The sequence below is a fragment of the Ceratotherium simum genome, chromosome 14 (assembly GCF_057802395.1).
Source record: "Ceratotherium simum simum isolate JZ-2026a chromosome 14, ASM5780239v1, whole genome shotgun sequence".
Classification (NCBI taxonomy): domain Eukaryota; kingdom Metazoa; phylum Chordata; class Mammalia; order Perissodactyla; family Rhinocerotidae; genus Ceratotherium; species Ceratotherium simum.
The window spans coordinates 35585127-35602609 of record NC_141913.1 but is presented as its reverse complement, the minus strand read 5'-3'; the positions used below and the strand labels follow the sequence as shown (position 1 = coordinate 35602609).

The following is a 17483-nucleotide window of genomic DNA, read 5'->3' as shown; positions in this document are numbered from 1 at the left end:
GTAAAAAATAACTTCTACTGATTCCTTTGGTCAGTATCTTGTTTCCCTAATGTTAACCATGCTAATAAAAACTTAAATTTCTAGATTACCTAGACACAATCCTAGTTTATCCATATTCTTGGGAATGGCTGCTATAAGTAAGTTTTAACAGATTTAATTTTGTTGCTCTTTGAACAACAATCAGGCATAATTTACTAATACATGGACTTGAAGTCTACACAGAGAAAAGAATATCTTATAATGAACTGGCAGTACAAAAACAGAACATCCAAGTCTCCAATCATTTTCCTTTAAGCTTAGAGACCCATTTAAGAAAAATGCTATTTTCCATTACCTTATTTGAAATGATTTTATAAAGAAAAAGACTAACTCCATAATATAGTTGTTCTGTTTTACAGTACTTTTTTCTCCTACAGCCTGCTTTTCTTCTCCACATTTTAGAGCAGGAAAGAAACAGAAATCATCTGGTTCACTAGACTTGAGCTCCTTGGGCAGAAATGGTTTCTTTTATCTTTGTACCCCTTCCCATTCGGCACCTAAATGCTCAACAAACGGGTTCTTAATTTAACCAGGTATAAATACTCCCATATACAAAGAGGTAAGTTCTGCGGATAGATTTCTACTTCTGGTTAATCTTCCTTTAACTAGAAAATACTCATCCAGGTAGTTTTAAAATTAAATTAAGTCAAATTAATAACTCAGGATTTATACCATCTATCTGTTGGCTATTAAGTGACAGAATCTGAGAAAAGAGGAATGAGGTCCCTATTTTGAATAAAGACATGAAAGAGAATAAAAACAAAACTTTAACACTGTAAATTAAAACCACAAACCCTGGGGCTGGCCCTGTGGCTTGGCGGTTAAGTTCGTGCGCTGTGCTGCTGGCAGCCCGGGTTCGGATCCCGGGTGTGCACCGACGCACTGCTTCTCCGGCCATGCTGAGGCCGCATCCCACATACAGCAACTAGAAGGATGTGCAGCTATCTACTGGGGCTTTGGGGGGAAAATAAATAAATAAATAAAATCTTAAAAAAAAAAAAAAAAAACCACAAACCCTAAATAATAAAACCATGAAATCTGAGTCATACTGGTTATTTTACAGTTTTTTTAAATCACATTTACTATTATCAGCTGCTACTAATATGTTATGATACGTATGTGTAATATATATATAACACACATTTCCTCTCCTAGCTAGTTCAGGAATATACAAGAGAATAAAACAAGCAAGATACTTTTAGTTTCACCCTGCTCCTTCCTTTTACCACAAGGACCTGTAGGCTGAGTGTGAGAACTGACTGAACATCAATCCCACTTCTGCTGAGAAGCTGCCCACACAGAAGCAGAAAACACTGTTTATTTCCCTTAAGTTCAGTCATGACTCCTGAAAGAGTAAGGAAAGTAGGTACATGGGCCGGCTCCGTGGCTTAGCGGTTAAGTGTGCGCGCTCTGATGCTGGCGGCCCGGGTTCGGATCCCGGGAGCGCCCCGAGGCACCACTTCTCCGTCCAACGTGAGGCCGAGTCCCACGTACAGCAACTAGAAGGATGTGAACCTATGACATACAACTATCTACTGGGGCTTTGGGGGGAAAAAACTGAATAAATAAAATCTTTAAAAAAAAAAAAAAGAAAGTAGGTACAACTAAAGGTAAAGACTAAAATGATTTAGAAAAGTTTCAAGACAACAGTCAAATTTAAATTTAAGACTGGAATTTGACGACTACAGAATAACTATCAAATTACTTTAGTCTGATGATCAAGAATCAACCCAAAATAAATAAAATTTCTACTCACTGAACTTAAGGATAAAGAAAAATCTTTCAAAAGGAATGCCTAGCTCATCCTTCATATTCCACCTGAGTTTTTTCCCCTAAAAGAAGAAAATTAATAACTCATTAGCAGACTAAGGTACCTTCACAACCTGGCCCTACCTTCATCTACCCTACCTATTCCTCTGGAAACTCAAGGCATTGGCCACACTTAACCATTTAAGATCACTGATACTCGTAACTTTGCTTAGGCTGTTTCCTGGCCTGGAATGCCCACCTGGAAATCCATCTCAAACTGTTTAAGTTCCTTTAGCATCTGGACCTCGTCAGTCTTACTCACCACTATAGCTCTAGCAACCAAAGCACTACCACGCACAGTAAGCAATCAATAAATTCATGTTGTAAAAATAAAGAGGTTCCACCCGAATATTTTGTCCTCTATGTTTTCCCAATAACTCTTCCTTTCTATAGTCCTACAGCTTTTCACTTAGTTATTAATATGTCTGTTTCCAGTACATAATTACAGCTACCGAAGAAACGTTATTTGGCCCCAAACGCTTTCCTAAAATAATAGAGAATACCGAAATCATTATGGTTCAAAAGAATATACATTAATAGTACAATTAACAGGTTTTCTCAAGTACTGTCAATTTAGTAAACACGATTATATGTTGTTTTCATATCTCTAGTTAAGGGCAGGAAAATTAGGAAAGTCTAAGATGATTTATCAAAGTTATAAATGTAGGGTTTCAGTCTCTAGTATATACCAGTTCCAATTTTAAAAAGAAAAAACAAAAACATTCTAACTGACCATCTGTCAAGTCTCTTCATGCACAAGTCAAAATAAAACCATAAGATTGAAGATCCCAGCAAAACAACCCCTTGAATAATAAATGACTACACAAGCTCCCAGAAGTTACTAGTCATATAATAAAAGAGACTTAAGGTACCAATGTCACTTATGAAACAGAAACCTTTGAAGGACATACATTGAGGACTCAGTTCTAACAGAACTGCATTAAATTAGAATCTAAAGCTAAATTTATCTTTAATATACGAGTCTTGGATTAATCATGAAGACTATAAAACAAAGAGAATGATTATGACACTGTTTCATAAATGCATTTAAGAGTAATATAAACCGAACTAGTGAGTAATGTAACAACCACACTATGAAGCTAACAATGGGGAAAGTTTCCGGCTCCAAAATCCAGTCCATTCCATTTTTCACAAAAAGATGTCAAGAAAAAAAAATTTCCATTAAGAAATCATATTTAGCTGATGCATTAAGTATAATTACCCTTGAAGTTTTTCCCTGTCTTTCATACTGTACACGCCTATTTTGAAGTTTACATCTATAATACGTTATAAAAAAGACATGGTTTGAAGTTTTAAGACTACAGAGGTACTGAGAAGCACTCTGAAGGAACCTGATTTAGAAAGATCTAAAAATATTTTTATTTCTCACTTAATAGAACTGCATGAAATTTCACTAAGGTTCTTTTTAATGCAGCATAGAAGTCATTGCAGTAAATTCCATCTTAGTTTCCTGAATTCAAATTTAATTCATTATTTTATATTTACTGAGCGCCTACTGTGCATAAAGCACTCAACTAGACATTGTGTTGGCCAGATTACTCAACCAAAATATTACACTTCCTACTAAGCACTGTGACTCCTCAGGACATCAGATAATAACCATCAATTGTAGGCCTCTAAAAATGCTTGTTAAACCAAAAGGCAATGCCCTCACTGGAGGAAGCCAGATTGCCACGATCAGCAAAACTACATTAGAAAGTTAACAGCCTCCATTCTTAAAATATCCCAGAAGAAAGGGAATGATTCAAACTGCTAGCATGTGCATTCAAACTGTTAGCATGTGCCCAACAACACTACACAGTACCAGCCTAAGCAAAACTGCCAGATGTATTTGTAATTAAGGGGTTCAACCTTGACAAAGCATCATCAGTGGGATTTTTCATCCTACTGGGTGGAAGGATTCAGAAAGCAAAAGCTCATCCAAGCATAAAGTGCTCAAGCGTTTCAATCTGGGAGAACAAGTACAGACGTTCATTCCTTCAACCTGGGAGCATCTATCCTGTGACAGCAGAAAGGACGATTTAAAGGGAGAATGTATGACGTACGGTTCTCTGGAGGGCTGCTACCCCAACAATATACTGAGGTCGGTGCTATAAGAAATAAAGTACCGAATACGAAGCGCTACTGGGGAAGACAAGAGAACTCTCTCTGGGAAGAGTCAGAGAAGACGATGATCTTTAACCTGGGGCTCGTCAGTTTACATCCTCCCCGGTTTTCTAAATAAAGTTGACAAACTCGCCAGAAGAGGTCAATTTTGGAGACTGACACATCCCTCCCATGGACCAGAGGCGTCTGCCGACCGAAGGCTGTGGAAGCGCCGAGAGGCAGGCGGCGCCCAGCCTGAGAAAGCCTCCTCTCCCTCCTCCTAGGCCCCGGGGGCTGCGGCGCTGGGGCGGCCCCAAAGCTCGCAGGAGCAGGGGCAGGTGCCGGCGTCAGACCCCGGCTCGCGGGGCTGGCTGAATTAGCAGAACTGCCGCCACCGCTTCCCCGGCAGCCCGAGGCGCCGGAAAGTTGCGTGAAGACAACTCCGGGGCTGCAAAGCCGCTGCCCCGCGCGGCCCGCGGGCTGCGGCCCCCCCAGCCTCCTCTCGCCTCGCCCGGGCCCCAGCGGCCCAGGGAAGGGGGAGCTCGGCCAGCCAACTCGGCCAGGAGGACGCCAGGGTCACCAGCGGGCGGGCAGCAAAGAGTCAGGGCTGTGCCGCCCCCCTCGGTAGCCCCGCCGGGGCCGAGCCTCCCGCCACGTCCGGGCACGAACGCCTGGCGCCCCCGAGCCGGGCCCGGCACGACCCCCGCGCCCGGACGCCGCAGAGCCCTCCCCGCGGCCCGCAGCGCTCCAACCCCTCCCCGGGACGCCGCCCGCTCCCACGGCTCGACCGGCAGCCGGGCCGCGGCCCTGCGCCCCTTCCCGCCTCACCTGCGATCCGCGGCGGCTCCGCACCTCCTCGCCCGCTCCGCACGCCCCGTCGGGGCACGCACCGACCCCCCGGCCGGGACGCTCCCGGCCGCGGTGACTCGGGACGCGACGGCCACCGCCGCCTTCTCCTCCGCAGCACAAGCCCCGGCGGCGAGCAAAGGGTCGCGGTCAGAGCTCCGCCAGAGGCAAAGCTAATCTCGCCGCCTCCGCAACCTCCACCACCAACTCCCTTCACTCGTCCGCACCGCCCGGAGAAAATGTCACCAGAGGCCGTTCCGCTCGGCGCCTCACTTCCGCCCGGAACCACAGAGCCCGCGCCGCTCGGCTAGAGCGGCCGCTGCGGCGGAGGCCTCTGGGGACTGGAGAGGGAGGCCACGGGAAAGCCAGACAGCGCCATCTGGCGGGAGGGAAACCGCGCTCCTCCCGCTGCAGAGCGCCAGGCGCGCGGGCACCGGCTCCCCGGGCTTCTTCCCGGGCTCCCTCCATCTTATCAGGCAGCTCCTTTTCAGAAATGTCTTTCCCAGAGGGTCGGAAGGCCAGTCAATGCAAGCCAAGGACAGTGCTCTAAGAAAAGGACAGCGCTCCGTTTTCCGTGCCCCGCTCAGTACTCACCCCTCCTGAAGCCTTCCCGAATGGAGCTAGTGGTGTCTCAATCCTTGAGTCACTCCAGCCGCAAGTCAGCGCCCTTCTCTCCCCACTTTTTTGCGGATGCCGACAGCTCGGCTCGGGAAGACTCGACTGTGATCTTATGCAGTGGCATCAACATCCCGTTCAAGTTTCTGGACGGGAACCTTGCAGGCCTCGCAGATAGACCGCCACCTGCTGGCGAGACAGGGTCCGCCGGGGAGGCCGCGCTCCGCCCCTACGCGCGTTGCAGACGCCCCAAATTCCACCTCTGCAGAGTCACTCCTCTCATTTGCAGTTCACCCTGGGAAGGGTGATGCCCTGGCGTTCTCTATGAATTTTCGAAGCCCTTCCTTGAGGTCTGAGGTGGGGGAAACGTGCTGGACACGGGACCCCAAAGAAAGGTGAGGTGGGCGCAGGCCACCTGGCGGGTGCAGGCCACCTGGCGGGTGCAGGGCTGAGAAAGAAGAGGTGCTGAGAAGAAACCTCACAACTCAAGATCTGGCCAAGGGCCCTCGCTCCGTAAAAGCAGGGTTTTGAGAAATAAATGAATAAATAAGGGCTTGAGGAGAAAATGTAAAAGGCCTTTACGTTTTCAGGAGCCATGCTGGGACCTGGGGTGATTCTCCCAAAGAAGAGATTCTGAAAATCACAGGGCTGGCCCCACGCTTCCCTAACCTCGGTCTCCCCTTTAGATCAGGCCCTTCAGCTCCTCCAGTTCACTTATTTATGGTAACTCCATACAAGCATGGGAGCTTTCCTTCCCTGACTAAATGTGTAAATTGATAAAATAATTTTATAATAATAGCTAGCTTTTCTTTAATGCCTACAATGTGCCATGCACTGTACTGTGCATTTAAATGGATTCATTCAGTTAATCCTTACAACAAACCTATGAGTTTGGTAGTATTACTAGCCCCAGGTGACAAAGGTGGAAACTGAGGCACAGAGTGGTAAAGGGCCCTGCCCAAGGTCACGCTTCAGTAAGTGGCAGGACTGGACTCCAACACAGACTGAGCCTGCCCTCTCCACCAACAGCACCAACTGCCTCCTTGAGATTCGCTGAGATGGTACTGTGTGCCAGATAAACATTTCGTCTATGTATGTTATTTCACCTGGTCATTCTTTCGTTTATTCATGCATTCCTCTGCTACCTTAGTCTTCAAGGAATTTGAGAGGTTGTGGGGTAGTGATAAGAACGAAGACTCTTTCAGGAGACAAAGAGAAAAGAAACTAACTAGCTACTAAGATCACAGCTGTCAGTCTTGAAGTGAATGAATGAATGTGGACTAATAGATTCAGTTTTAAAACAACTCCTGACTCCTGAGGTACCATCTTGGCTCCTTTTCCTGTTTGATACCCATAAGTCTATTCCCTTCAGTGAATGGACTGTACATATTTTTGGAGGCTGGGGCATTTGATATCCTAGTTACTGATATTCCTATTACTAGCATAGTCAGATTGCTATGTAGGGCAATTGCTTTTTTCCCCTTTTGGAGGAGAAGGAAGGACTGGGCCGTTGATCCTACTTCTGCCTTGGAATTGTCTCCTAGAATCTCCTGTGCATCACATTCTCAGCTCTCCGAGCTCCTGAATCCCATCTCCATAAAACCAGCCCAGACACCGGCCACATCACCACCACGCTAACCACCCTCTCCATCCTGTTGCCTCTACAGAAATTTCTGCCAAGACTCCTCTGCTCACAGACACTGTCCTACAAACAGGTCCACCCCTTGGCCAATCTACAGTGTTACCACTGAATCATACAGTGTTACTGCCGCCATTTGCCCCTGTGAGGTGGATGATTGAGGCTCCTCTGTCTTGGGCTCCAAGTCCCTCTTTGCAATCAGGTGATCCCCCTGACACCCCTTCTATGTGGAACGTCTGTAACTCCTAGTATAAAGTGGAAATAACTGCAAAGGACTGTTTTAAATTTTTCAACAGTGTGTATTGGTCTCTCATCTTTTAATGAAAAGAATAGCTCTGTATGACACAGCGCCCGACCTTAAGGGACCTCCAGGGTAGGAGAGGGAGGGACTTTTCTGACACCCCATCTAAACCAGCACCCCATTGTTTGCTCCCTGCATAATATTTGCCCTCCTGTGTACTTGTCGTACATATTCTTCTTTCTCATCCATCTGACGCACAGGAGAGTAGAACAGGGGCCGGACTGTGTTGTCCTGCTCTGCAGCAGGCACACGCAGTACACGGTGTGAATGGAGGAAGTCCTTCTAAGCATCTAGCTGGGGAGACACAGAAACCTGAAGGGATGTCAAAACAGGGAAGTGGTGCCAGGTGCCAAGTGGATGAGAGGCTGGGAGGAGGGCGGGAGGCCTGCGGGTGACGGTATTCGGGGAATGCCTCAGGGAGGACCTGGGTCTCACCTGACAGCTATTGAAAAGGAGGAAGAGATTCAGTGCCTCAAGGGCAGAGCCCATGCCATCCTTCCTCGGAGCCTCCTTGGTGTCCAGCACAGGGCCTGGCAGATGGGACACATTCAATAAATGTTTGTGACCGAAGGAACAAGTGTGCAGAGGAGCTGACCTTGGGGGGAAAAGGGGTGAGAGACGGAAAAGCCTTGGGATGTTTGAAGGATGAAAACCCAAGGGCCAGGCTGCTTGTGGCCGAACAGGGGAGGAGTGAGGAGAGAGAAAGCCGGGGAAGGGAGGCTGGGGGCTGGGTGTGAGTGTAAGGAGTCCGGGCTTCATGTTTTAAGCACTAAGGGGGAAGCAGGGTGTGACATTCTCACCTGGACTTCTGCCGAGTGTATGGTCAAGACCAGCGGAAAGCGGACCCTCCCCAGCCACTGACAACTTGGAGAGGAAGGAGAGCGGCTGACCCCACGCTGACCATGCCAGGGAGCAGGTGGAGCTCTGGGGGCGGGGGGGGGGGGGGGGGGGGGTTGCTAAAACTGAGGACTGCTGAGAAGAAAGCAAGCAATAGGAAAGAAGGGAAGGGCCTGCACTCTAGGGACCTTCCCACAAGGTCAAGACACACTGTGATTTGAAAGAAAGGACTCGTAAGGACTTCAAAGAAGTTGAAACACCATCTTTAAAGAGAACATCTCCAGTCCTCCACCTTCCCCTCTTCAGCTCTGAAAACTATGGTATTTAAGTAAGAACATCAGGGGGTCTGTGATGTAATTAAAAATATACATTTGGTCTTTGTCCTCAGTCCCTGGCACAGAGCTCCTAAAACGCTTGAAATTTCCTGAGTGGTGGGAGTGTCTTTTGTTATTCATAAAGAGCCCCTTTCAACCACACCTGAGTTTATGCTAACGAGATGACTCTTGCTGGGCCCCTAGGTAGCTTCAGGATGGGGGCTGGTGGCCAGAGAAAGCAACCTCGTGATAAGAGAGTTGGAACTTTCAGCCCCACCCCCCACCTCCGGGAAGGAGAGAAGGGCTGGAGATGGACTTCAATCACTAATGGCCAATGATTTAATTAATCATGCCCACATAATAAAATCTCCATAAAAACCCCCAAATGATGGGGTTCAGAGAGCTTCCAGGTTAATGAACACATTGAGATGCAGGGAGGGTGGCGCACTCAGAGAGGGTGTGGAAGCCCTGCGCCAATGCCCCCCTCCTCCCCTCCACATTTCTTTTCCCTTTGGCTGTTCCTGAGTTGCATCCTTTATGATAAACCAGCAATAGTGAGTGAAGTGCTTCCCTGAGTTCTGAGTCATTCTAGCGAATCATGGAACTTAAGGGGGAGTCATAGGAACCCCGAATTTATAGTCTGTAGAGCATAAGTGTGGGTAGCCTGGGGACCCCACTTGTGGCTGGCATCTGAAGTGGACAGACTTCTGGGACTGAGCCCTAAACCTGTGGGGTCTGCGCTAACTCTGGGTAGTTAATGTCAGAATTGAACTGAATTGTTGGACACCCAGTTGTTGGAGAATGGGTGTCAGGAAAAAAACACACAAGATCCTGAAACTTTGATTTTAAATAAATGTGTTATATTTGGTTTTAAATAAACATGTGACATGAGGCAACACCAGTTCTGCCAAGTCTCTCTTCAGAATCCTCACCTCCCCCCCACACCCATGACCGTGGCCACCATCACCCAAGACTCCAGAAGGGCGAGTGGTTGAATGCTTCGCCTCTCCCCGTGGTATTGAAACATCAAGGAGTGCCTTTGAGGAGGAATTAATATTAACTGGTGACACTTCAGGTACCAAATCCTGGGTGGGGAAAATATTACTGGGTGGGGATCATCCCGACATTCCTCATTTGCGCATATTAAGTGGCCACCTCCTCTATGTGCATATTAGGAGCCCAACAAAGCATGCATGCTGTTCAGTTTTATTCAGAAGCCGTCTATGGGAAGGCTGCCCATTAAACACAAGGCGCACTGTGCTGGACCCTTGACGTGCAGTATTTCATCTTCACAACCGTCAGCAAGGATAGGTAGGTTTTACAGAGAAGGAAACTGAGGCTCAGAGAAGACAGTGCCCCTGACAGAGGTCACATGAGCTAAAGGGGCAGAGCCAGGATTCCTGGAAGAGAACATGGCCATCTCCCTCAAGAACACTACTGTCTGACTAAGAGCAGGACTTCATCTAGAAACACATAACAATAGTTCACAGGTGGAACACAGCAATGGCTGAAACAGAGGAGGGACACGTGGGATGGAGAAATTAATTCCCAAGAGCAAGAAGGACTTCATGGAAGCAGAAGCTTTTGATGAGGGCCTTGGAGCAAGAGAGGGGCTTCCAAGGACAGAGATGAAGAGAAAGGAGTCCTGGGCAAAGTCTGGCTTGACTCAGGACTGTGCAGGGCACAGCAGGACAGCCCGAAAGAGGAGTGTGTCTCGTACAAGCGACACACTGAGAGCTGTGGTTTGGGCCTTCACCCCCCACCCCTCCAAGTTTGTTTTATCTTTTTGCAAATTAACACCAATATTGTACGTTTGTATAGCGTTCACCTTGAACACTTCGTAAGTATGATTTCATTAGCTCCTCTAAACAGTCCTGAAAGGTAGTGAGGATGGGTATTGTTACCATTTTGCGAAGATTATGTGACTGACACAAGGAGATTCTGAATAAATGCTTATTGAATGAATGAATGAATGACTTGCCCAAGGTCACCAGCACTAAACAGGAGAGTCAGGACCAAACCTTGCTCTGCTGCCTCCAAATCCCAGACTCTTTTCACGTCCGTCCATATCTGAGGGACTTAGCGATGCCATTGTGTATGTGTGTGTGTGTGTGTGTGTGTGTGTGTGTGTGTATTGGGGGGTGGGGAATTAGACTCATTATTGTGTTTTATAATGTGCTGATCATTTGAAAAAGGCTCTCAGCGTGAAAACAATACAAGCATTCATTAAAGTACTTCAGTAGACTGACAGCAACAACAATAACCTAAAATTAAATGAAGCTGAGTGTCTCATGTGACTCCTCTCTTGAGGAGTCAGTGCAAAAGCACTAGGCTTTGGGGAAACAGGATGGGGCCTCCTAGGAGAGAGACAAAGCGGAGATTTACAGAACCTGTGTGGGGGCAGCAGGCTGGGAGGGCCCCCACTCGCCAGGGGGACAAGCCCCCAGGACCACAGGACACCAGGCGGCTTCCAGAGGCCTCCCCTCCTCCTGAGTAACTGTCATTTGCTGGTAACCACAAGTAACCACCAGCCCAAGAAGGGGACCATAGAGATCGCCCTCTTATTTTGCAGAAAAAATGGTATCTTTTTACTAATTTTACTTTTGGGAGAAATGTGTCTCTTAAAGCACTTAGTAAAGCTGTTCTGACTTCTTAATTCTGCCTGTGGTTTCTGCCATGAGTCCTTGAAATCACCAGAAAGGCAAAAGTCTGACTCTGCAGAGAGGCATCTCAAGATCCCTCCCTGGGGTGATGGGGAGGCCTCACTGAGTGTAGCCAGGCCCACCATAAGTCCAGGAAGCCTGCAGAGCTGGAGGGTGAGTTGAAAGCTGGCTCCATTCTTGTAACCCGAGAGAACACACACCCATGCACTGAGGGCCAGACTGAGGGAGATAGAAGATGTACAATCATCACTTGGTATCCGCAGAGGACTGGTTCCAGGACCCTGCCCCCTGTGGATACCAAAATCCACGGATGCTCAAGTGCCTTATATAAAATGGCATAGTGGAAGGAAGGGGAATAAAAAAATAAAAATAAATAAAATAAAATAAAATAAAATGGGATAGTATTTGCATATACTAGTGATCTAGTGGTTAAGATTCGGCACTCTCACTGTCTCGGCCCAGGTTCGTTTCCCAGTCAGGGAACCACACCACCCGTCTGTCGGTTGTCATACTGTGGTGGCTGCTTGTTGCTGTGATGCTGAAAGCTATGCCACTGGTATTTGAAATACCAGCGGGGTGTCCCATGGTGGACAGATTTCAGCAGAGCTTCCAAGGTAAGACAGACTAGGAAGAAGGACCTGACCACCCACTTCCAAAAAAATTGGCCATGAAAATCCTATGAATAGCAGCAAAGCATTGTCTGATATAGCACCAGAAGGTGAGAAGACGGTGCAAAAAGACCGGGCAGGGTTCTGCTCTATTGTACACAGGGTCACTAGGAGTCGGAATTGACTCAATGGCACTAACAATAAATTTGCATATAATCTAGTACATCCTCCTGTATACTTTAATCTCTAGATTACTTATAATACTGAATACAATGTAAATGCTGTGTAAATAGTTGTTATACTGTATTGTTTAGGGAATAACGACAAGAAAAAAAAGTCTGTACGTGTTCAGTACAGACGCAACCATCTAGGCCTTTCCATCCCGGGTTGGTTGAATCTTCGGAAGCAGAACCCCTGGATACAGAGGACCAACTGTATACTGGCCAGTTCCTGCCCTCAGAGAACTAAGGCCTTGTTAGTGGAATGTACAGAACACTGTCTCCTAAGTGAGTTACTCCACTATAGAGGTGGCCTTACCTAAGGCAAAGTAGTAAAATCAAAGTTTGTCTTTGGTGTGTCTTTTCCTACTGTATCCAGGACACTCCTTGACCCAGTCAGTGCCTTCACCTCTCACCACTCAAGACACCAGGACTTTAGCCCTCCTTGCCTCTCTCCCCACTCTTCTGACAACCAGATCTTTCTGGCCTAGGACTCAATCTCTAAGGCTTCTAGTCTCCATGTCTTAACAACAATTAGTTAAAGAATCTAATTCTTACTAGAGTGATAGCTGACTAATATATTACCCCTCCCAGGTGACAGAATACTTTGTCCAACTGAAATAAACACTTCTTAGAAGCCATCGGGAGTGACATACAAGGTAGGAATTTCAGACAGCAAGACAGGTCAGCTAGGGAGAGGTAAATATTTTTGGTTAGCCAGGTTTTTCAGGATTCTCAAATCACAAGATTCTGACAGCCTAGGAGGGCAGGTCTAACACACATTCATCTGTGCATTCTTACCGAGCCTCAACCCCAACTGTTTGGCAGTCATGGTCTACCAGGAACCTGGGAAATACAAAGAAGCTCTAGAATTTACAATCCAAGAAGATGAGAATAACTCAAAGGGAAAGAACAATAAGAGGACAGTTGAGAGCTAAATCTGTGCTGTTGATTACTGGTGCTATAATAATTCAGAGAAGGAAAAGATCAATGATGTATAGGAAGAGTCCCACTCAATGGTGGGATGAGACTGGGTCTAAAGTATAGATAGAATACAAATATGGAATGTTCCAGGCCTTTATAAACTTCAGAAGCTTCAAGGGCCTATCTCTTCAAATCTACCCAAGACCAAGGGTTTGGAGGGGGGTGGCAACCATAACCCAAACTGGATTTCCCGTTGCTACAAGGCCTGTAGGAAGCTTGCTTCCATTCTGGCAGGTCATGATCATTCTGTATAATCTGTGACTTCAACCTGCCCCTTGGGTGAAGTGTGTTCTCAGCCAGAAACCCTAAGTTGACAATGTTGAACTGGAAGAGCTAGGACCATCAAGGAGATAGCTTATCTTCCTAGGAGGCCCAAAAGAGATTGTCCCTGGCTATAACGTGGTGGGGATGGACAGTCACTGCCAAGTCTACCCTGTCCCTGCCAGCGGGCCTGCCAGAGTCTAGGGCGGAAATGACTGTGGCACTGAGGGCTCACCCCAGCCAGTTCCAAGAGCTCTGCAGAGGGTCTCCAGCTGCTAAAGGGCTGCCTCTGTCCTGCTCATATCTCTCCCCAAAACAGAGACTGTTCCTGTTTGTCTTGTCCTCCTCTCCCCATCACCGCCCCCTCTTTCCCTTCCTCCTTGCATCCTTTTGCTACATCTTCTTCTTTGCCCTCCTCTCTCGCATGGTGCCCCGGCTCACATCTTCTTGGCCCACGTTTTCACTCCAGCTGTGTGCCACTGTCACCTGCCCTGAGGCTTCTCTCCTGGAGCACTCAGATGACCATGAACAAATCTGGAAGAGAGAAGGAATTAATACTCCACGGGGTGACCCTTGGCCAGCAGAGGCTGGAGTTGGTAGATCAACGTCCCGTCTTCTTTCCTTCAGGTGGACGTTTCTGCAGCCTGTTCTGCAGGGCTCCTCAGATGCAAACGGCAGGACCAGGCCCCAGTGGGCCTCATTGGAGATCAACTTGGTAGCACACCCTGGAAATGGCTCTCCCTCCTTCCTCAAGCTGCTCTTCCCAGTCCCTCTTTGCTGTTCCTGGGGAACTTCCCAAAATCAACTACCTGCCTGCATGCTCTTGTCTCTGTTCTGCTTTTGGGGGGACCCAAATCCACAGCTCCCCTCCCTCTCTCCTGTCCCCCCCCACTCTCCACTGGGGGGGCTTCCCCTCTTCTCTTTGTTGTTCTGTTCTCTTCTCAACATGTATTCCCTCCCCAGTCTACCTAGGAGACAGATGCTGTGTCCTCTGTTCCATCACCACATTGTACCTGGGCACCTCTGGTCTCCGCATCGAGGTAGAGGAGGGCAGCAAGGACAAGAGGGGGGCTAAAGAGAGGAGGGAGATGCTTTGGGTTTCCAAGATGTCTTAACTGGGGTAGAGGTGACTAGTCAGGCCTGAGAGAGAGAGATCTATTGATTTCATGTTCTTCCCGGGCACCCTGTTCCCTGGAGGAAGGCCTCGTGCTGGCTGGAGGGATCCTTTCTGTCCTGCCTCACCCCCACCCCACCAGGGCTCATTCCCTGTGGAGCTGCTTCTCCAGCCTCCCCAGGGTGCCTCATCCTTTCAGGGGTGAGGCTTGACCTAGAGCACCCCCTCCACTCTCTGTCCTCATTGAGGGAACAGTAGAAGAACTTTCCTTCTGCGGCCTTCAGTCTCTGGCAGGAAACACCCATCAGCTAAAGATTCCCCTTCTGGGGCTGCTGTGAGGATATGTCACCATACAGTCTGAGAATAATAAAATATTCCCCAAACTTCCACATTCCAGGAAACAGGTGAGAGGAGGATGGAGTAAATTCTGAGGCAGCTCAGGCCTTGGCAAAATTTCTGGGGTAGAATTGGACAGGTTAGGGGGCAATATTTCAGGACCTAAACAAAGGATTCAGAATTCATTTCTAGTGGATGATAATCTAGTCCTCCAACTCAAATATGCAAGGAACATCACTTTCTTCATGTCCTATAAGTCAATTTAATATCCACTCTAAGGCCCCCACCTGGCGGGAAAGTCCATGTCAGGCATTGCTGAAGTCTCATTTTCCTTCCCCACCCAGGATCCCCAGAACCCAAGTGCCCTGAAAGTAGGCTCAGGTCTAGTCTTCCATCCATGCAGATACATCATTTGCCAGTGGTGAGTGATAGCTGGGCTCTGTTTCCACGTCATGTATGGGGAGCAGAAATCTTTGCCAAGACTGGGATCCCCAAAGGCCCCCCACCCCATGAAGGTGGACTGGCCACCTCCATCATGGATGGCTGTGCAGGGGTGAGGGGACCCCCACCTCTCTCCCTTTCCAGGCCCTCATGATTTCTTCTCTTTCAAAGGTCATCTGCCCTCCTCACTCTTCCCTTCCCCCACGACACACATGAAACCCAGTGAGTTTAGATTTTTTTCAAAGGACAGGGAGAGTCATTGACCTCAGGCTCCTTCTGCTTTTCACCATGCCCAAATCCCTGAGACAGAGAATTGCCAACCTGGCAGTCTACTTGAAATGGAAGGGGTGGGCAGAATACTAAGAGAAACACATAAATCAATGTGTCAAAATGTCATCTTACCACTCATTCATCCTTCAACACTTTATGGACACCCACTTTGGAGACGAGCACAATACACATCTGGGGACACAGCTGTGACCAAAGGATGTCACATCTTGGTCATCCTTTGACCTTCTGGGTTCAGTGTTCAACCTAGTCTGTCCTAGTGGGGAAGACAGACATAAGGTCACCTAACTTTAGGACTATATGACAATATCATAGAAATATGCGCTCAGAGTCATAGGAGCTGAGAGGAGGAAGCTGCAAACTTGGCCTGGGCCCCAAGGAGGACTCAGCTAGGAGAATTCTGAGCCAAGACTCTAAGAATGAAGAGAATTTTGCAGCACAGAGAAGAAGAGGAAAGGCATTGTAGGCAGATGTCACAGTGGAAGCAAAGAGCCAGGCCATTCTGGGAATTAGTGGGCCCAGAAGTAGAGTGCTCATCTGGGAGTGGTGAGGGCAAGGGCGAGAGAGGAATTTAGAAAAAAGAACAAAATCCCCAAGGAAGACTTATTTGTAACAAGGGTTGTGATGGTTTTTCTTTTTTTTTCTTGCTGGGATGGGGGTAGAGGTGCAATAAATAACCCTCTCTCTTCCTCTCCTCAAGTTCGGAACCAACTGAGAAATAAGACACAGGAAAGAGGTGAACATTTAAATGTCATAAAAGCTAGGTTGGAGGACACGGTGCAGATGTGCAGTCCCCATGGACTTCCTCATATGTCATGGCCACTGTAGACAGACATTCACCCAGCTGCAGACAGACCTGGACAATCTCAGCCCTTCCCCCAAGTGGCAGATTTGCTGTATGATGAGCAATCCAGAACATACCCGCCCTGTAGGCAGGCAAGTCCAAAAGAGAGAATATGTTCTCAAGTCCTAAAGAGAGTATTGTATTGGTTCACTAGGGTTGCCAGGATAAAGTACCACAGACTGGGTGACTCAACAACAGAAATTTATTTCCTCACAGTTCTGGAGTCTAGAAGTCCAAGATCAAGGCGTGAGCAAGTTTGGTTTCTTCTGAGGCCTCTCTCCTTGGCTTACAGATGGCCACCTTCCTGTTGTGTCTTCACATGGTCCCCCCTTAGTCTGTGTCCTGATCTCCTCTTATAAGGTCATATTGCGTTAGAGCCCACTCTTTTTTTTTTTTTTTAAAGATTTTATTTATTTATTTTTTCCCCCAAAGCCCCAGTAGATAGTTGTATGTCATAGCTGCACATCCTTCTAGTTGCTGTATGTGGGACGCAGCCTCAGCATGGCCGGAGAAGCGGTGCGTCGGTGCGCGCCCGGGATCCGAACCCGGGCCGCCAGCAGCGGAGCGCGTGCACTTAACCGCTAAGCCATGGGGCCGGCCCTGCTTTAGAGCCCACTCTAAGTTAATTAGGGCCCATTTTAACTTAATCACTTTAAAGGCCCTATCTCCAAATACAGTGACATTCTGAGGTACTGGGGGTTATGAATTTGGGGAGAATATCAACACATGAATTTGGGGAGAACACAATTTAGCCCATTAAAATTACCCAGCTGGTCTTAGTGGAGCATGCTCAGTTCCTTCCCTCAACTTTTCCAATCAGATGTCTTTCCAAGAAAGAGAGAGACAGACAGAGAGACAGAGAGGCCAGAGAGACTCCAGAAGTGTAGCTCAAATGGAGCCCCTCTACCTGGAAACACAAGGAGTAGAGAATGGAGGTTCCATGTCACACCCACATCCACTCTGTGGGTGCTCACATTATTATCGTTTTCTGAAATAAAGGATTACCTCACATTTATGTAGAAATCAAACTTTTCATAGCATTTTCACATGCATAAAACAAGGCATAAAAAGAAAGGTAGAAGAGTTTTCAAATATCACCTAATCCTACTCCCTCCTTCTACAAATGAGAGAGTCCAGGTCTAGAAGTTTAAGAGACCAGCCAAGGCCACACAATTAATGGATGGTCATCTGTCTTCCAGCACTACCAAATTCACAAGTTC

At 47.6% G+C, this 17483-nt stretch overlaps 1 protein-coding gene across 2 annotated transcripts in view; it reads right to left on the bottom strand.

Moving 5' to 3' along the window:
- Positions 1–6014, bottom strand: part of ARK2N (arkadia (RNF111) N-terminal like PKA signaling regulator 2N) — a 79195-nt gene extending 73181 nt beyond the window's left edge. Inside the window, exon 1 of one of the 2 annotated variants that reach the window (XM_004422498.3) lies at positions 5395–6014. The gene's annotated coding sequence lies outside the window, so the exon portion shown is untranslated. The remainder of the gene's footprint in view (positions 1–5394) is intronic. The other variant, XM_004422499.3, reaches the window with a different exon arrangement.
- Positions 6015–17483: the final 11469 nt, after the last annotated feature.